Genomic DNA, 21,801 nt, shown 5'->3' with positions numbered 1-21,801 from the left:
CCCATGATGGCTTAGCTGATGCATGGAAAAATGCACCTATCAAAGTAGCAATGATATCGGCGCTTGAACAAGGATGGGTGGCTCCAGGGTTTTCTGTAGCTGCTGCATCATTTGTCCAATTTTGCATGATCTGTGTCATAAGCAACACAGGGCAGAAGTAAATTGGCCACATAACACTTGCTTGGGCCACTCCACCCATTTCAGAGATTACAAATTGACTACATTCAGCTCCCACTTGTTGGGGAGTATGAATATGTGCTTGTTGTTGTTGATGTCTTTTCAGGATGGAGGCCTACCCTGTTACCAAGGTAAAGGAGCAGGTAACTGCACAGAAGCTCATGAACGAGGGATCTGCAAGTACGGGGCACCGGAAGTGATTGAGTCAAACAAAGGTACACACTTCACAGGTGAAATAATGCAACATATCATGTCTGTTTTGGGTATATCCCAGGCCTTTCACACACCCTACGATCGACGGAGTAGGGGGAAAGTAGAAGGGATGAAAGGTACCCTGAAATTTAAGATACAAAAGGCAATGGAGGAAATGGGCAAATCTTGCACTGAATGCCTTCCATTAGTTTTTTTTTTTTTTTTCTCAGGAGGGTACATACCACAGTAGCTAAGCTTGGGGAATTATTCTCTTGTTAATTTTGTCATAGGCCTCTCCATGGAATGGTCAGTAACTAGAGATGAGCGAACGTACTCGTCCGAGCTTGATACTCGTTCGAGTATTAGCGTGTTCGAGATGCTCGTTACTCGTGACGAGTACCACGCGATGTTCGAGTTACTTTCACTTTCATCTCTGAGACGTTAGCGCGCTTTTCTGGCCAATAGAAAGACAGGGAAGGCATTACAACTTCCCCCTGCGACGTTCAAGCCCTATACCACCCCCCTGCAGTGAGTGGCTGGCGAGATAAGGTGTCACCCGAGTATAAAAATCGGCCCCTCCCGCGGCTCGCCACAGATGCGTTCTGACATAGTTTAGGGAAAGTGCTGTCTTGGTGGAGTTGCTATAGGGAGAGCGTTAGGAGTATTTTAGGCTTCAAGAACCCCAACGGTCCTTCTTAGGGCCACATCTAACCGTGTGCAGTACTGTGGAGGCTGCTTTTTGCAGTGTTGCACTTTTTTTTTTTTTTTGTATATCGGCCGTGCAGAGCATTGCGCCCTGCAGTAATACTCCAGGGTCAGAAGTGGTGGTGAGGCAGGGACAGAACACATATATTGTGAGGCAGGGACAGAAGACATATTTATTGAATATAGGCAGTGGGCCTTTGCAAAAACATTTGAGGAAAAAAATCTATTTGGGCTGCCTGTGACTGTCCTCAGTGTTCTGGGTCTGTGCTGGGTGTAGTAGTCCTCCTAATTCATACGCAGCCAGCTAAGTGTTACAGCAAGCTTGCGCAAAATTAGTTCCTGGCTCTGTGTTGGCTGTTAAATCACCGCTGTATTCCAGTCCACAGTGCAACACTCTGCAGTTATTTGACATACTCCAGGGCCAGTAGCGGTGATGCAGAGAGAGAAGAGATATATTTATTGAATATAGGCAGTGGGCCTTTCCAAAAACATTTGGGGGAAAAAATCTATTTGGGCTGCCTGTGACTGTCCTCAGTGTTCTGGGTCTGTGCTGGGTGTAGTAGTCCTCCTAATTCATACGCAGCCAGCTAAGTGTTACAGCAGGCTTGCGCAAAATTATTTCCTGGCTCTGTGTTGGCTGTTAAATCACCGCTGTATTCCACTCCACAGTGCAACCCTCTGCAGTTATTTGACATACTCCAGGGCCAGTAGCAGTGACGCAGAGAGAGAAGAGATATATTTATTGAATATAGGCAGTGGGCCTTTGCAAAAACATTTGCGGAAAAAAATCTATTTGGACTGCCTGTGACTGTCCTCAGTGTTCTGGGTCTGTGCTGGGTGTAGTTGTCCTCCTAATTCATACGCAGCCAGCTAAGTGTTACAGCAGGCTTGCGCAAAATTATTTCCTGGCGTTCCGTAAGCGAAGTCAGCCTCCAACCACAGGCCAATAAGCGGCACATTTCATTACAGCGTTCTGTTTCTGCACTACTGGTAATACACCATGCTGAGGGGTAGGGGTAGGCCTATAGGACGCGGGCGTGGACGCGGGCGAGGACGCGGAGGCCCTAATCAGGGTGTGGGCACAGGCCAAGCCAGTGCGGTGGCCAGGGGTAGAGGCAGAGCCTGACCGAATAATCCACCAACTGTTTCCCAAAGCTCCCCCTCGCGCCATGCCACCCTACAGAGGTCAAGGTGCTCTACGGTGTGGCAGTTTTTCACAGAGACGCCTGACGACCGACGAACAGTGGTGTGCAACTTTTGTCGCGCCAAGATCAGCTGCGGAGCCACCACCACCAGCATGCGCAGGCATATGATGGCCAAGCACCCCACAAGGTGGGACGAAGGCCGTTCACCGCCTCCGGTTTGCACCACTGCCTCTCCCCCTGTGCCCCAACCTGCCACTGAGATCCAACCCCCCTCTGAGGACACAGGCAATACCGTCTCCTGGCCTGCACCCACACCCTGACCTCCGCTGTCCTCGGCCCCATCCAGCAATGTCTCTCAGCGCAGCGTCCAGACGTCGCTAGCGCCACTGTTTGAGCGCGAGCGCAAGTACGCCGCCACGCACCCGCACGCTCAAGCGTTAAACGTGCACATTGCCAAATTGATCAGCCTGGAGATACTGCCGTATAGGCTTGTGGAAACAGAGGCTTTCAAAAGCATGATGGCGGCGGCGGCCCCGCGCTACTCGGTTCCCAGTTGCCACTACTTTTCCCGATGTGCCGTCCCAGCCCTGCACGACCACGTCTCCCGCAACATTGTACGCGCCCTCACCAACGCGGTTACTGCCAAGGTCCACTTAACAACAGACACGTGGACACGCACAGGCGGGCAGGGCCACTATATCTCCCTGACGGCACATTGGGTGAATTTAGTGTAGGCTGGGACAGAGTCAGAGCCTGGGACCGCTCACGTCCTACCCACCCCCCGAATTGCGTGCCCCAGCTCGGTGCTGGTATCTGCGGCGGTGTATGCTTCCTCCACTAAACCACCCTCCTCCTCCTCCTACGCAACCTCTGTCTCGCAATCAAGATGTGTCAGCAGCAGCACGTCGCCAGCAGTCGGTGTCGCGCGGCACGGCAGCACAGCGGTGGGCAAGCGTCAGCAGGCCGTGCTGAAACTACTCAGCTTAGGAGATAAGAGGCACACGGCCCACGAACTGCTGCAGGGTCTGACAGAGCAGACCGACCGCTGGCTTGCGCCGCTGAGCCTCCAACCGGGCATAGTCGTGTGTGACAACGGCCGTAATCTGGTGGAGACTCTGCAGCTCGGCAGCCTCACGCACGTGCCATGCCTGGCCCATGTCTTTACTTTGGTGGTTCAGCGCTTTCTGAAAAGCTACCCACACTTGTCATACCTGCTTGGAAAGGTGCGCCTGGTCAGCGCACATTTCCGCAACTCCAAGACGGACGCTGCCACCCTGCGGACCCTGCAACATCGGTTTCATCTGCCAGTGCACCGATTGCTGTGCGACGTGCCCACACAGTGGAACTCTACGCTCCACATGTTGGCCAGGCTCTATGAGCAGCGTAGAGCTATTGCGGAATACCAACTCCAACATGGGCGGCGTAGTGGGAGTCAGCCTCCTCAATTATTTACAGAAGAGTGGGCCTGGTTGGCAAACATCTGCCAGGTCCTTGGAAAGTTTGAGGAGTCTACCCAGATGCTGAGTGGGGATGCTGCAATCATTAGCGTCACCATTCCTCTGCTATGCCTCTTGAGAAGTTCCCTGCAAAGCATAAAGGCAGACGCTTTGCACTCGGAAACGGAGGCGGGGGAAGACAGTATGTCGCTGGATAGTCAGAGCACCCTCATATCTATATCTCAGCGCGTTGAGGAGGAGGAGGAGGGGGAGGAGCATGAGGAGGAGGGGGAAGAGACAGCTTGGCCCACTGCTGAGGGTACACATGCTGCTTGCCTGTCATCCTTTCAGCGTGTATGGCCAGAGGAGGAGGAGGAGGAGGAGGAGGAGGAGGAGGAGGAGGAGGGGGAGGAGCATGAGGAGGAGGGGGAAAAGACAGCTTGGCCCACTGCTGAGGGTACACATGCTGCTTTCCTGTCATCCTTTCAGCGTGTATGGCCAGAGGAGGAGGAGGAGGAGGATCCTGAAAGTGATCTTCCTAGTGAGGACAGCCATGTGTTGCGTACAGGTACCCTGGCACACATGGCTGACTTCATGTTAGGATGCCTTTCTCGTGACCCTCGCGTTACACGCATTCTGGCCACTACGGATTACTGGGTGTACACACTGCTCGACCCACGGTATAAGGAGAACCTTTCCACTCTCATTCCCGAAGAGGAAAGGGGTTCGAGAATGATGCTATACCACAGGGTGCTGGTGGACAAACTGATGGTAAACTTCCTATGCGACAGCGCTAGTGGCCGAAGGCGCAGTTCCGAGGGCCAGGTAGCAGGGGAGGCGCAGAGATCAGGCAGCATGTACAGTGCAGGCAGGGGACCATTATCCAAGGCCTTTGCCAGCTTTCTGGCTCCCCAGCAAGACTGTGTCACCGGTCCCCAGTCAAGGCTGAGTTGGCGGGAGCACTGTAAAAGGATGGTGAGGGAGTACGTAGCCGATCGCACGACCGTCCTCGGTGATGCCTCTGCCCCCTACAACTACTGGGTGTCGAAGCTGGACACGTGGCCTGAACTCGCGCTGTATGCCCTGGAGGTGCTTGCTTGTCCTGCGGCTAGCGTCTTGTCAGAGAGTGTGTTTAGTGCGGCTGGGGGAATCATCACGGAGAAGCGTACCCACCTGTCAACCGACAGTGCCAACAGGCTTACACTCAAGATGAACAAAGCCTGGATTTCCCCAGACTTCTCTTCTTCACCAGCGGACAGCAGCGATACCTAGGCTGCACCAGCGGATGGAAGCATCGTTCTCTATCACCATCAAAAACGGGGACCTTTTTGCTTCATCAATCTGTGTATAATATTCCTCCTCCTCCTCCTGCTCCTCCTCCTGAAACCTCACATAATGACGCCGAACGGGCAATTTTTCTTAGGCCCACAAGGCTCAGTCATATAATTTTTGTAAACAATTTTTATACGTTTCAATGCTCATTAAAGCGTTGAAACTTTCACCTCAACCAATTTTTATTTTAACTGGGCTGCCTCCAGGCCTAGTTACCAATTAAGCCACATTAACCAAAGCGATTAATGGGTTTCACCTGCCCTCTTGGTTGGGCATGGGCAATTTTTCTGGTACAGTACATTAGTACTGTTGGTACACCAATTTTTGGGGGCCCTCGCCTACAGTGTAATCAAAATAATTTTTAGCCCACCTGCATTACAGCTGACGTTACATCAGCTGTGTTGGGCACTGCAATGGGATATATTTATGTACCGCCGGTGGCTTCCTGGCACCCACCCATGCTGTCGGTCCACACGGAGTTATAACTGCATGTGTCCACTTCTAAAGAACCCCAGTCTGACTGGGGCATGCAGTGTGGGCCGAAGCCCACCTTCATTAAGCACGACATTACCTCAGCTGTGATGGGCACTGCAATGGGATATATTTATGTACCGCCGGTGGGTTCCAGGGAGCCACCCATGCCGTGGGTCCACAGGGAGTTTTAACTGCATGTGTCCACTTCTAAAGAACCCCAGTCTGACTGGGGCATGCAGTGTGGGCCGAAGCCCACCTGTATTAACCACAACATTACTACCTCAGCTGTGTTGGGCAATGCAATGGGATATTTTTATGTACCGCCGGTGGCTTCCTGGCACCCACCTATGCTGTGGGTCCACAGGGAATTATAAATGCATCTGTTTCCACTTGTAAAGAACCCCAGTCTGACTGGGGCATGCAGTGTGGGCCGAAGCCCACCTGCATTAAACATGGCATTACTTCCTCAGCTGTGATGGGCACTGCAATGGGATATTTTTATGTACCGCCGGTGGGTTCCAGGGAGCCACCCATGCTGTCGGTCCACAGGGACTTCACAATAGGGAGTTGTACCTGCCTGTGTCTCTGAATTAAAAAGCCCGGTCTGACTGGGGCATGCAGACACCTTGACAGAATGAATAGTGTGTGGCACATAGGTTCCCCATTGCTATGCCCACGTGTGCAGCTCCTGATGGCGGTGGCACAGGATTATATTTCTCATTGCTTCTGTACAGCATTGTGGGCTATCGCCCCGCCCCTTTTAAAGAGGGTCGCTGCCTAGCCGTGCCAACCCTCTGCAGTGTGTGCCTGCGGTTCCTCCTCATGGCAGACGCACTTATAAATAGACATGAGTGTGGCGTGGCATGAGGGCAGCTGAAGGCTGGGCAGGGACAGTTTGGTGTGCGCTGTGGACACTGGGTCGTGCGGGGGGGGGGGGGGGGGGGGTTGGTCAGCATGTAACCCAGGAGAAGTGGCAGCAGAGTGTCATGCAGGCAGTGATTGTGCTTTGTTGGAGGTAGAGTGGTGCTTAGCTAAGGTATGCATTGCTAATGAGGGCTTTTCAGAAGTAAAATTTGTTGGGAGGGGGGGCACTCTTGCCGCTATTGTGGCTTAAAAGTGGGACCTGGGAACTTGAGATGCAGCCCAACATGTAGCCCCTCGCCTGCCCTATCCATTGCTGTGTCGTTCCCATCACTTTCTTGAATTGCCCAGATTTTCACAAATGAAAACCTTAGCGAGCATCGGCGATATACAAAAATGCTCGGGTCGCCTATTGACTTCAATGGGGTTCGTTACTCGAAACGAACCCTCGAGCATCGCGATAATTTCATCCCGAGTAACGAGCACCCGAGCATTTTGGTGCTCGCTCATCTCTATCAGTAACACATTCTGCAGTCTCAGCTTCTCTCCCAGGTGCTACAGACGAGTGTCATGATCTGAAACCAGGTGACTGGGTCTATGTGAAAAAGTTTGAGAGAGATGGACTGGAAACCAGGTCCCTACCAGGTGTTGCTCACCACTCCAACTGCAGTCAAGCTCGAAGGGAAGCCCACTTGGATCCACGCTTCACACTGCAAAAAGGCCCTGGGTCCCGGAGCACAGAAGTCATGATCCTGCATTTTCTTTACATGCTATGGGCAGGGTGGGGGCCTGGGCAGAAGTTGCTATCATACGGTCAGGGGCAGGTAATACGAAGTTGGGAAACTGGAACCTCTGGTCCAGGGAATATGAAGGGGAGGTGACATTGTGGTATAATTCCTCTAACACACACATAGCAACATACACCTTTGACTACTGTACTCTAGGCCGCTGTTTCAGGGATCAGGACAAGCCCACACAATCAAATAGGCAATATGAATTCTATACTCAAGGAGATATGTATGTATGTGTCACAGATGATTATTGGGGAATGTGCCATGGCTAAAGCTATAATGCTCCTACACATATTATTAGCAGATTATACTGAAGATAAGAAACCCACAGCACATTGTACTAAGAGAGAAGTTGACGCTCCAGGTGGTAGTTTTGATTCGATTCACACACACACACACATATATATATATATACATATATATATATATATATATATATATATATATGCAATAGGAGTGCCAAGGGGGGTGACGGATGAATTCAAGGCCAGAGATCAGGTTAAAGCAGGCTTTGAGTCCTTATTTACTTTTATCACTGTTAACAAGAATGTGGGCTGGATAAATTATATCTATTACAATTAGCATAGGTTTGTAAATTACACCAGGGATGCTTTACAAGGGTTAGCTGACCAGTTAGGGCCCACTGCATCTATGACGTTCCAGAATAGAGTGGCCCTGGATATGATTTTAGCAGAAAAAGGTGGAGTATGTAAGATGATTGGTGAAACTTGTTGCACCTACATTCCTGACAACACCGGACCGACAGGTAAAGTGACTGTCGCTATTAAAGAATTAACCAGTTTGTCGGAAGAACTTAAAAGGAATTCAGGAGTTACAGATCCCTGGGACCAATATTTTTCATGGCTGAAGGGATGGCAGATAGTCCTGATTCAAGTGGGTATAATCCTGGGCATTGTTTTGTTAGTTCTGCTGATTACCTGTACATGTGTTATCTAGATAACGACTGCTTATGTGCCTAACACTGCGGACATTAGATATATGATTATGCGGTGGATTTGAGCCAATAAGAATAGTTACACATTTCTAGTGACAAGACCAAGGGATAAGACCCCATGTAATTTGTAATAAAATGCGCAGTTACTCCCGTGTGAGGAAGTATACCAGACCACCGTGTGTGGTGTTTTTTTCTTTACCGCCGGCAACGGGGTATTGGGTTGGACCTGATTGATGCTGTACATGGTGTTACCCTGCCACTATTACACAAGTAATAATAATTACATATAATAATCTTATCTAATTTATCAATGGTTAGCTAAACCCGCATTCCTTAAACTTTCACAATTGGTACAGATTAGAGATGAGCGAACGTGTTCTTAACGAACACTTACGCACCCGAACACCGGCTTTTCCGAGGACTTCCGTGTTCGCGCGTAAGTATTCGGGGGGCGCCGGGGGGCGGGGAGAGGCGCGGCGGCGCGGGCGGCAGCAGCGGGGAACAGGGGGGAGCCCTCTCTCTCTCCCTCTCCCCCCCACTCCCCGCCGCAACCCCCCGCGCTGCCACGGCGACCCCCGAACTTTTTTCGCCCGAACACGGAATTCCTCGCGAAGTTCGGTGTCCGGGCGAAAAGGGGCGGAGCCGAACACGTTCGCTCATCTCTAGTACAGATATGTTCACCTTTAACTTTTTCCTCAACTTCAGATATCTGAATGTGTAGCACAAGATGAAAAAAAAAAAGAACTTATAATTTAATTCGATGAACTCCATCACCATAGGCTCCCATATTAAAAGCAATTTATAATTATTGTATACGTGTTTTTTACTGGATGGCTGTGACAGATGCCTCCAAAGAATGTAGTCTGATTCCTACAAGGTCTAATGTAAAAAAAAAGAAACAAAAATATTATACATTCAATGCTTATGTGTTGATTTTGTATCCTGAGAACTTGGAGTCCTTAACAAAATTCAAGAAACGTTAAGAATGGACACACCTGTAACTCCATTCCACACTGTCAAATGCGTTTATAGCATCTAGTGACAGTTTGAAGTAGTTGCCCATTGGAGAACCTAAGTAAATATTAGCCTGTGCTTGAAATATATTATCTTGAGTGGACTTTTGTGTTACAAATCCATATTGATGATTTCTTATCCCCCTAAGTCTTTTTTAATATTTGGGTTTTCTTCCCCCGTTAAAAAAATTGTAACTCCTTTATTTTTCTGTCAATGTGGCTGTCTGAGGGCTTACTTTTTGCTGAGCGAGTTGTATTTTTCAATAGTACTATTTAATGTACCATATAATGGGCTGAAAAATGTTTAAAAATTCTAATTTAGCGAAATGGATAAAAATTCAATTCCACCATCTTTGGGGGTAGTTCTGATTTTTACAGCATACATACTATGTCAAAAATGACATAATAACTTTATTCTATGATTCCGTACAATTATGATTATACCTAGTTTATATAGTTTGGTTTTTTTTGCTATACTTTTTAAAAAAGGAAAAAAAAAATTTAAAAAAATTTTATTATTTTTTGTTGTGATCTAGTGGTCATTTTTTTATTCAATTTTTTTTCTTGGAGTCAGGGAGAATAAAAAAAAATTCTGGTGATGTATATTTTTTGTCTTGTACTGCAGTCCAGCAGGGCCCCCCTTTATGTCTAGACTGTTATAGTGACTAAAAGCTGCATGGCAAGTCAAGTTAAAAGCAACATTCGTTCATACTGGTAACTCCCTTATACCAAAACCTGCAGATGTTCATGAGTGCATGCAAGGGCAGGTGATATGAGCCTCCCAGTCCTTGCCATCGGTGCATGTTTAAGGCTGTCTGACCCTAGGGTGGCTTCACACGAGCGTATGCATACATATGTGCGCGCATAAGCCCATGTGCACGTAATGCAAAAATAAGTGTGAACGATACTTTTTATATCCATGCGTTAAGAACATGTATGTATGGGTGAGGCGTGCGCACATAGATGCGCTCTTTTTTTTTTTTGCGTGTCTATCAGCATTTCTGCAACTATGGACTACGCAAATAGCTGCACATTATGCTCTGAGCGCCTGGATTTTATTGCAGGGACAGCGAATCCCTTTTCTCCTTTCCCCACAGCCATTTGAGCTTATGGCCTTTTTTTTCTATTCTCCACCTCAACAGGCTGTGTGAATGGATGTTGGACCATTTACTTCCCTTTGTTGCATTTGAGCGTGCAATAAAAGTCACTTCCTAAACCCCGTATTTTTTTTTTTGTTTTTTGTTTTTTATTTTTTTCACCCCTAAGCGCCTTTTTTTAAGCAAGTAATTTTTGTTTGTTTGTGTCTGGTTTTTGGCACTCGTGACATTTTGTTCATTTACCACTACACAGCGTGTTGCCAATTGTGAACGCATGCATGTGGGTTCCCAATGCATTTTTTTTTTAACATTAATCTACTGCTTGTGCCTATTGGGCTGGCCCAGTGTCATTTGTGTAATCTCAACCAAACACAATGTGTCATTCATTGTGCATTTGGTTGTGAGATATGTGTGTCTTTTGTTACCATTCTTGCACTTTACCTTTTGGCTGGCTTATTAAAAGCACCCCGCACCCACACATTTTGTGGCCCTCTGGTACTTTTTTTTTTTCAACTTGTTATCCTAAACAACATTGGCCTGCCTGCTACTTGTGTAAAGCAGATTAGGATGTGATAATGTCCTTTTTTGGACTTTAATTTTTCAGATTGTCACACAACACACAATGTTTGATAGGCAACACCTGTTCCATTTGTAGCTTACTGCATTCTTTCTGTCTACTTAAAGGCTTGCCTTAAACAGTTGTTGTTGCCACGCTGCTACAGCCGTGTGTCTAACCATTCTTGTATTGCAGACCACTAGTTTACTTTTGAAGCACACACAGAGGCATCTTTCTCATAAATGATCAGCCTGCACTTGCAAAAGTAAAAAGCCAGCCATTGGAGACTTACCTGACAGCTCTGTGGTGTTGCGCTGTCCCTGGTGCTTTACATGGGCTACTATGGTTGCCGTTAGAGATGAGCGAACGTACTCGTAATGAGTACTTACGCACCCGAGTACCGCCATTTTCGAGTACTTCAGTACTCGCGCGTAAAGATTCGGGGGGCGCTGGGGGGCGGGGAGAGGCGCGGCAGTGCGGGGGGTAGCAGCGGGGAACAGGGGGGAGCCCTCTCTCTCTCCCTCTCCCCCCCCCACTCCCCGCTGCAACCCCCCGCGCCGCCACGGCGCCCCCCGAATTTTTTCGCCCGAGTACGGAAGTACTCGAAAATCGCGGTATTCGGTCGAAAAAGGGGCGGGGCCGAGCACGTTCGCTCATCTCTAGTTGCCGTGTAAGCACTCAACATGCACAATGGGGCTGCTCAAGGGTGGGAGAAGTAGCTAGTTTGTCCCAACCTTTCAAGCGTGTCACAAGCATGTTTAACACGTTGATTCGGAAGGTGTAAAGCACACTTGTGTGAAAGTACCAACAGTGTTTGTGTGGCAAAATGGCATTTCAGAAAGCCCTCCAAAGATTATGAAAGGAAAATACCTTATTTACAAAACCAAACACTCCAACAGCAATGTAACTGTATTTATTAATACTTGATGAATAATAACTAAAAGATGACAAATAAAGAAAGCCATTAACGACCTGTTTTCTTTCATAGAAAGAAATATTGGAGGTTACAAGCAAATATTTTTGAAATAAAACTAAATGAAAAGGGCATGGCGGTCACTTCCCCCGCCGACATGTTGCTGGCGGCTGGGATGGGCCTTGTGGATGAGCCCTTGTCTGTGGGTGCCCCCATGGTCTTCCAGTGGGAGCCCTGCCCTTGAAACCTAACTCCTGGGGCTGGGATTCAGCAGGCTCATTTTATCCTTGTGCATCAACCCCTGATTCATCGAGTTGCCCAGGGGGTGCTGGAGGCTGCAGAGAGGCCTCTACAGTATCTATTGTTTCTTGGCTGCCTTCAAATTCTCCAAGAATATTGGCCCCCTCAGCTGTTGGGGCTTGTTCCAATGGGCTTGCAAAAAAGGGTGGAGGGGGGGGGGGTGTAGACATTCTTCCCCATACCATCTGTATAGTGGTCAGGAGAAAGCTCTGTCCTTCTAGTCATTGCATTGCGGGCCCAGCTTTCATAGGCCTGCCTCTGGCAGTGCCTTCCCCTGCCATTGAGGCACCACAGGTCCAGGAACCAGAAAACTTTGTTTGCTGGTTCTGGCTGCAGGGCTGCCTCAAGAACGGCCTCAATGGCCCTTCTCACTGTCCCCTGCAGCATTGGGGGGACCTGTTGACAGCGGGGTGCTAGCCCCCGACAGAACTTGTCCGCCCAATCCTCATCCATCCACAATCTGATGTACTCCAAGACTCCCATCTCTACCTGAACTCTGGTCAGAGGAGGATTGGGCGGACCTGCTGAGGGAGCCTGAGGTGGAACCCTGGACCTGCGATGCAGAAAACCCCGCTGAGCTGGATTGTCCAACACAGGGCGCTGCTCTTCCTGGCCTCCATCCTGTAAGCCCCCAGATCTCAAGGGCAACTCCTGGTTGGAGTTTTCTTGCTCCTCCTCCTGTGATTATTGGTGTTCCCCCTCCTCCTCGCCTTCACACTGCTCTGGCACCTCCTCCAGATTGCTGTATTGTCTGTTAAAAGGGATTGTAAAGTTATAACATTAGTGCATAATCTCCATTGTGTCAAAAGCACAATTAAAATCTTCCTTCTCAATTGAGGAAAGGATCTTTGCCCATTTGGAATTATTATTTTGCATATTGGTTGATTCCAAATAAAATAATCTTGCTTGCGCATGGGCCATTTGGCCACTTATTGTTAGGCATACTGATCCTAGAATCAATAATGCCTTTGAAGAAATATATACTTTGGTCTATTATGTTGGATTTGCAAAATCATGAGCCCCGTAACAGAGCAGTTCACCCTTTTTAAAATATATTTGGTCAAGCCAAAAAAAAAAAAAGACTGTCCACATAGCAACGCAGGCTATAGTCAAATCTCTACATTTGCCTTTGTCTAATTTTTAAATCCACAAGCAGCCCAAAATGTTGTTGTTTGTACTGTAACATGCACACACAGACTAGGTATTTGTGCCTTAGCTCAAGTAGTGCACATGCATGCATCTCCATTTTTACAGAGTGCAACAAAAATTTGTCCCTGATTTGCTTGAAACCCTGCTTAGGTCTTAGTCAGACAGGCGTTTTTTCACGCGATTTGCGCATGCGCATGCGTCCGGCGATTTTTATAAAACCATTGCTTTGCAATGGTATCGGACACATGAGCGCTTTTTATGCACTCGTCCGATAAATTATAAAACAGAAATCGCAGATCGCACCTATCTGCGATTCCTGTTCTCTTCTCTAAATGCTCTCAATGGGGCCGGCGGCAGCAGCGCCGACCCCATCGAGAACATATAGTAGACAAATCATACTTCTCTGCCACAGCTGTAACAGCTGTGGCAGAGAAGAATGATGTTTGCCCATTGAATTCAATGAAGCCGGCAATACAGCCGGCTCCATTGAAAGCAATGGGCTGCCGGTGAGCGCGGAATGAATTTTCGGGCCCTGCAATTCATCCAGAAATGTGTAAAAATGAAAAAAAATATATACTCACCTGGTCCCGGCAGACGGAGTTCAGCTGCGGCCGGCAACAGTTCTCCTGAACTGCTCTCTGTAGTATTCAGCAGCCGGGGATTTAAAATCCCCGCCTGCTGAATGAGCTGCCTCTGATCGGTCACAGCCTGACCAATCAGAGGCAGCTCTCACTCACACCCATTCATGAATTCATGAATGACAGCTGAGAGCTGCCCCTGATTGGTCCCTGCGCTGAGCCAATCAGAGGCAGCACTCACTCACCCTGAACTCCATCTGCCGGGACTAGATGAGTATATATATATTTTTTATTTTTACACATTTCTGGATGAATTGCAGGGAAGGGCTTATATATCTAAGCCCTTCCCGAAAATTCATTGTGAGATCGCCCGCAGCGCATTGCTTTCAATGGAGCCGGCTGTATTGCCAGCTCCATTGAATTTAATGCGCTGGACAGCTCCGGCCCGTTTCTATTGAAACGCGGCTAGGAGCAGTTTTTTCGGGCGATTTTTCGGCCCCGGTCACGCGATTTGCGGATGCGCATCCGTCATGCGATTCGCAAATCACGGGAAAAAAGGCCTGTGTGACTAAGGCCTTAAAGACAGTATCACACCCACATTGACATGGCCATCCACTTTCTTGTAGTTTTTGTTAAAACAAAATAAAATCATATTATCAAAGTATAAAGGGCACAAGGAAAGCATATATTTACGTGTTTAACTCTAGGACTGGTCTGAGGAGACCTAAAATATGGCCAAACTTGTAACGGACAGGTTCACCAGTGGACATACCAGCTGTCAGCTGCTGATGCAGAACCCTGGTGTACTGGTCGCATATAGAATGCCAGGAAGTACGCACCGCTGCTACTAGATGCGTGAATATTTGGGCCAGATAAGCCCCCCAAAAAAATTCATACACAGAAACATAAAATGTATTGCAACATGCTTTATGTGTAAGTAACCCAAAAGTGGCAGATGATATTTTTTGCAAGCTCATGCATCTGTAATATGGCAGTACAATACACCCTTCTACACAAAAAACATGCTGTATGTGCAAGCAGAATAGAGCTAAGACTCTATGATTGTATATTTGTCAAAGAAAGCTTACGGCAGGGACCTTTTAGGTTCTTCTCAAGCAGTGCCTACAGCCGAGTAGGCTTAAGATTATGTAGTTAAGGCTAAACTACAACTCATGGTCCCCAAGAGTTTAACTTTAAAGAAAGCCGCCTCTAGAGCGACCCCAAACATCGCTCAACCACCGCCTCTAAGAACTATCAGCCAGAATAGCGCAGAGATTCCAGTGCTTCTACGACAAGTGTCACAACCACGTTCTCAGCCCCTAAACCATTAAAGGGGTTGTCCCGCGCCGAAACGTTTTGTTTTTTTTTTTCAACCCCCCCCCCCCCCGTTCGGCGCGAGACAACCCCGATGCAGGGACGTACAGAAAGCTTACCGGAGCGCTTACCTTAATCCCCGCGCTCCGGTGACTTCTATACTTACCTGTGAAGATGGCCGCCGGAATCCTCTTCCTCCGTGGACCGCAGCTCTTCTGTGCGGTCCATTGCCGATTCCAGCCTCCTGATTGGCTGGAATCGGCACGTGACGGGGCGGAGCTACACGGAGCCTGCATTCTGCACGAGCGGCTCCATTGAAGAGAGCAGAAGACCAGGACTGCGCAAGCGCGGCTAATTTGGCCATCGGAGGGCGAAAATTAGTCGGCACCATGGAGACGAGGACGCCAGCAACGGAGCAGGTAAGTATAAAACTTTTTATAACTTCTGTATGGCTCATAATTAATGCACAATGTATATTACAAAGTGCATTAATATGGCCATACAGAAGTGTATAGACCCACTTGCTGCCGCGGGACAACCCCTTTAATAAAAGGTCTTTTGGAGCAGATAGGCCCTTTTACGCTTGTCTCGAGTTTATACATGTGCATTCATAACAACTGCCTTTAAAAAACGCGAGTGTAGGTTGCTGTTTGCTAACATCATGGGCAGCAAAATTTGTGCCTTTTCAATACGACCATTAATTTTGCGTAGAAATTAGCATCAACCTCAAACTCACAACATTCAAATTCGTTACACTGTGCCGCCTAGGGCTTGCTGCTCTGGAGGAACGAGGTGAAGATGTGCTCACAAATCTGTGGTGTGCTCATATGTGCGCACTTTTTAATTCCGCAGATGGGATGTTTTTACTGCGGCCGAGCGCATACAAAAGAGTTTGCCACGAAAAGTAAAATATTGTGCTGATCTATATATTTGTATGCGCACCTAGCAGCATACCCGCACATTTAGATACTTGAAAGCCCTGAATAGCTGGACCAGAGTTTCGCACATGTGGGTTGTTCTTCTCTGTGATGGACAACTTGGCCGAGACCACTCGCAGCTGATATTTATCCAATGGTGATTGTGGCTATGCTCTTCATTCTACATCTAATTCTACCTGCATTTGTCTGATAGTTACAGGACTTATAGACATGTCGTCAGGAGATGATGTTCTTTTTGGCTGGTTGCTGTTGAGTGTCACTGAGGACTTGCCTGAGACTTCAGAGGATGTGCCTATTGAGCTTCCTAGTGGTGAAGCTAGTACTAGCAGTAGTTCTGGTCCGGTCAAGAGGAGTAGTAGGACTAGGAGGTACTGGGTGCATCCAATGATGGCTCAGCGTGGCATTATTGGGCAGTTTTACACACTTTATGTGGACTTGAGGTGATACCTGCAAAAAATGTTAGCTTTCTGTCATTTGTCATTGACTATGTTCGATAAACTTCTGGAGCTGGTGCGTGACGCTATTACACACAGAGATACCAACATGCGGGAGAGTGTGTGTGCTGAGCAAAGACTCCTGGTTACCCTGCGGTAAGTATATGTGTTCCCCTTATCGTAATATTTTTGTGCATGTTAGCCATTCAATGTTCACATAGATGTTTTTTGCACATTGGGGCCGGGCTGCTGTCCACAGGCGAATTTTCCCTGCCTTCCCCGTGGTGATAATCCAACCGTGTGGAACACAGTGAACGCTTACCATAGCATTGCAATGGAAAGTGCATCCCCCCTGTCTACAAGCGGAGAATCATTGCCATTCTCTGCTTGCGGGCGTCAATTCGCAGCATGCTCCAAATTAGTGTGATTCTCCGCTGTGAACCTATATGTCAGATAGACTAACAGCGGACATCCGCCTGCCGTCTCCTGCTCCCGGGTGGCAACTTGCGCTGCAGAGACTCGGCGCAGGTTTTTGCAACGCCCGTAGACAGGCATGGTTTGTGTTGCGCTGCATGCTTCTGGGACCATGCTAGCACAGTCGCTTAGAAGCGCGCAAATGCCCCTTTAATTTTTCTTATTTTTGGGTTATGGTATTTAGCACATTAGAATTGTTCCTTTACACTATTGGCATTGAACGCACGTCTGGAGGACACTCCGATCAATTGTGATCTGTGTATGTTGGTTGTGTATTCTGATTTAGTTTTTTTGTCTCCCCACAATTAGATTCCTGGCCACTGGCAATTCTTATGCTGCCTTGCATCTCAGATTTTTGATTGACTAATCCACCCTCAGTGGAAAGTCAGGGCTACCTACAATGTCATTTGGCAGCGCCTGGTGCCTTTAGTGATGGCTCCGCCCTCTATGCAAGGTTGGATGGACGCTGCTGATGGCTTTATGGATGCTGCCCATTTTCCAAATTGCATGGATGGGAAGCATATTCGTGTCAGAAAGCCACCAAACTCAGGGTCTCGATACTTTAACTATCGGCAGTTCTTTTCGGTGGTACTATTGGCAGTAGCTGATAGTCAATATCGATTCCTGCTTGTTGATATTGGGGCCTTTGGGAGTGCTGTGGATGCTCGCATTTTCAGTGCTTCCAGAATGGTTAGGCGGCTGATGGCTGGGCAGCTTTCTCTGTGGAGCCCCGAAACCTTCCTGGTTTGTCAGGGCCAGAGGCCCCGTTTGTTCAAGTGGAGCAGAGGTGCTCAGCAAATCACAGGCAGCTGTTGCCGGTCAGCCATTCCACGAAAGCTGCCTCTGATTGATTTAGCACCTCAGACAATTACAGGCAGCTCTTTTAGCAGGCGGGTATTTAAATTGCCGCCTGCTCCAAAAAAGGCAGGGCAGAGGCAGCAAGAGAGCATAGAAAACATGACTGCGCCACAGCAGCTTAAGGAAGGGTTTTTAAAAATGTTAGCCAAAAGTTTTCTCACACTGCTGTGTCTTGTCTTTCAGGGAAGGGTTTATATTTCAAGCCCTTCCCGAAAAGGAATTAAGGTGTGGCAGCAGCAGAATCCTCTGCCGCAGCTGTCATGTGTTACAGCTGTGTAAGGAAATTCTTAATTGCACCCAGGGCTTAAGAATTCGTGTAACTGGATCTGTCACATCTGTGACCTGTGCATCAGGGAATTCTTTATTCCCAGTGGGGAAGAAGAAAACATATGCCGAATGTGGGAGATGTGTTCCTTAGCCCCGCAGGGTACACAGGCACAGCTGTGGCGTATATATAACATAAAGATCTGCGTAGCACAGACGTTACAGCCGCGCATGTCCTTTTTCTTGTGGCATGCGCATTTGCACGCCGCGAAAACACGGACATGTAAACACATCACCGGAAAAACATGGTTCTATTAGGTGCGCATTTTTGTCCACGCATATATGTGTTCATAAACACGATTGTCTGAAGTCACCCAAACACTGGAAGTTGCCAAATTTATTTTGCACTCGCACTTTGGTTGCCATCTGACAATGTGTCTCTGTGCAATCTTACATAGCAGATCTTCTTCACCCTGCCTTGCTCTGGCACTCACTGTACTCTGAGCACTGAAGCCAGGTGGGGTAAAATAGAAGAAGCTCTGCTTTGCAAGATTGTACAGAAATGTAGAGAGTCACACAGCAGCCAGTGTCTGAGTGAAAACATTAAAGGAGATGTCCCGCGCCGAAACGGTTTTTTTTTTTTTTTAACCCCCCCCCGTTCGGCGCGAGACAACCCCGATGCAGGGGTTAAAAAAACCACCCGCACAGCGCTTACCTGAATCCCGGCGGTCCGGCGTCTTCATACTCACCTGCTGAAGATGGCCGCCGGGATCTTCTACCTTCGTGGACCGCAGCTCTTCTGTGCGGTCCACTGCCGATTCCAGCCTCCTGATTGGCTGGAATCGGCACGTGACGGGGCGGAGCTACACGGAGCCGCTCTCTGGCACGAGCGGCTCCATAGAAGACTGCTGAAGACCCGGACTGCGCAAGCGCGGCTAATTTGGCCATCGGAGGCCAAAAATTAGTCGGCTCCATGGAGACGAGGACGCTAGCAACGGAGCAGGTAAGTATAAAACTTTTTATAACTTCTGTATGGCTCATAATTAATGCACAATGTATATTACAAAGTGCATTATTATGGCCATACAGAAGTGTATAGACCCACTTGCTGCCTCGGGACATCTCCTTTAATGAATTTAAATTCTTCCAGTGGCCAGTGATCACCATCATTGTGCAGCATCAATTCCCATCACTGTATTATTTACAGATATACCAGAGCCAAGCCATTGTATCTAAGCCCTCCACGTTACAAAGGGTTGTCTTACAAAATATATATAACTAGCTAATATACCCGGCTTCGCCCGAGTTAATTTGGTACTGGTATTTATCTGGTGTTCACACGGAAACTCTTATGAAATAGTCGTTACTTTAAAGATACCGAGGAAAAAAATATGTTCAGCATTTTGCATGGTTCTTTGCATTACCCAGGAAACACCACGTGGAGGTAACCATACGACGTTTCCTTTATATAAAATGACATTGGGAAGTGAGAGAATCAGATTATGTACTTAAAATTTGGATGCTAATTCTTTTGCACTTAGAATTGAATAATCGAGTTGGGACCCATAAACGTTTCCTATTTATGACATAATCAATGCTCATGCCAAATTTCAAGTTTCTATGACACTGGGAAGTGAGAGAATTAGATTCCGTACGTAAAATTTGGATGCTAATTCTTTTGCGCTTAGAATTGAATAATCAAGTTGAAACCCAATAACTATTCCTATTTATGACATAATCAATGCCTGTGCCAAATTTCAAATTTTTATGACATCGGGAAGTGAGAGAATTAGATTATGTACGTAAAATTTGGACGCTAATGTTTTCGCACTTAGAATTGAATAATCGAGTTGGGACCCATTAAATTTTCCTATTTATGACATGATCAATGTAGGTACCAAATTTCATGTTTCTATGACATCAGGAAGTGAGAGAAATAGATTCCCTACGTAAAATTATGCTGTATTAAAATTATGAGCTTGCTTCTGGTACTGTATTTATATTTTAAAGTTAGTTCTAGTGACATATTTATAAACAGGTAAAAGGTGAAACACACAACAATGATCACACAGTTTTGGCAGTTATTTGTGTAGCCATGGATTGGCTGGATAAGAATATGGACAGGTGCTCTGCCTGTTGCCGTCCCAAGGGTATGCGGCAGATTTACTGCAGATTTTCCACAACTGAATAATTTGCAGCAAATCTGCACCAAAAATCCATATTTAAATCTAACTTTTGGTGCACATTTTGACACAGATTTTGTTGTGTGTCCACAGTACATTTCCCCATTTCAGTTGAAGTGGGGAAATCTTATGCAGATACACAATAAAATCTGCATCAAAATCAACCAAAAATGAAAAATAATTAAAGTAGCTGTGGATTTTTCCACTGCAGAAAATCCTCCACATGTGAACATACCCCAAGGGTGGGCCCCTACTATACAGCTCCTATACTTCCCTGAAGACACCACTTAGGTGGTGAAACATGTTGGTAGAGCTCTATTTTACTTTTTAATATAAGTATTAGACCACAGGTATTGCTATCCTATGCTATTAACCCTTTGGGGCATTTGCTGTTACTCAGAACATAGACAGACAGTCATGTCGTTTCCCTGCATGTTAAATGCTGGAGGATGGTATAGCAGGTACTGACAGATCATTTAATCAGATGTTATAGGCAGTTCTCTGTACCTCCAGCTAGGAGAATTTATTTGTTGCTATTGGTCTCTATGAGGAACGCGCCCTGTTTATTTTTGGACCATTTGATCATCCTCTCTAGTATTGACCTGCTTAATAACACATGCGAATATAACTATAGTCATAGACTGACAATTATCTTAATACGGGATAACACTGACAATATGGATGTTAACAGACCACTAATATATATGATCCTGACTGTATATCATCGAGGGGATTACAGAAAAACTGTCGAGAAAAAGTAGATGGATTTTTAAGTTCAACACTTATGGGGAAATATACCAATACAGGTATTTTCTATGACTTTAATAATCTTTGCTGGGGTAAAGTGAGTCTAATTTATAAAGATGTTCACACCTCCACATAAATTAGGAACATCTCTGGCCATTATGTGTACCAGTCAAGCAAATCAATGCTGGCTAGAGGCTGTTGTAGACTTTCACTATAATTTACGCTAGTTTATGACTTCATTACTTTCCAATTTTAACAGTAACCATTCCTAAAAAACAAACATTTGCTTTATAAACCTCAGCAATACAGACTGCATGGTGGAGTTCTGTAGACTGTATATGATGGGATTTATCATGGGGGTTATAGCAGCATACACTGTATTAAAGAAAGAATCTAGAAATTCAGAGTAAGATGGTATCAGATACCCTATTAAGATTGTCCCATAGTAAATAGACATGACAGTGACGTGGGAGGAGCAGGTGGAGAAGGCCTTTCTTCTGCTTTCTTTAGATTTCATCTTGAAGATGACAGAGAAAATGTTAACATAAGAAATGCAAGTGCTCAACACTGGGACAAATGCAAATAACAAAATTTCTATACCAGTTATAACAAAAAACATTTGCGTAGTTGTGCAAGTGGTCTTTGTTAGCGATTTACCATCACAGAAGAACTGGTGGATGATGTTGGAGTTACAGAAAGACATGTTGAGAGCTGATACCACAAACAGTAAGGAGTTTAAAAAGGCAGCTGTCCAAATCCCAAAAGTTATCAGGGTACAATTTCTCCAACTCAGGATCTGATGATAATGTAAGGGGATGCAGATGGCAACATATCGGTCATAAGCCATGATGAATAGAAGGATTTGCTCTGCAGTTGTCGCAACTGAGAAAAAGTAGAGCTGAGTATAACATTGTG

This window comes from Eleutherodactylus coqui, chromosome 8, assembly GCF_035609145.1.
Source record: "Eleutherodactylus coqui strain aEleCoq1 chromosome 8, aEleCoq1.hap1, whole genome shotgun sequence".
In the NCBI taxonomy this organism is placed as follows: Eukaryota; Metazoa; Chordata; class Amphibia; order Anura; family Eleutherodactylidae; genus Eleutherodactylus; species Eleutherodactylus coqui.
This window is presented reverse-complemented; position numbering follows the sequence as displayed.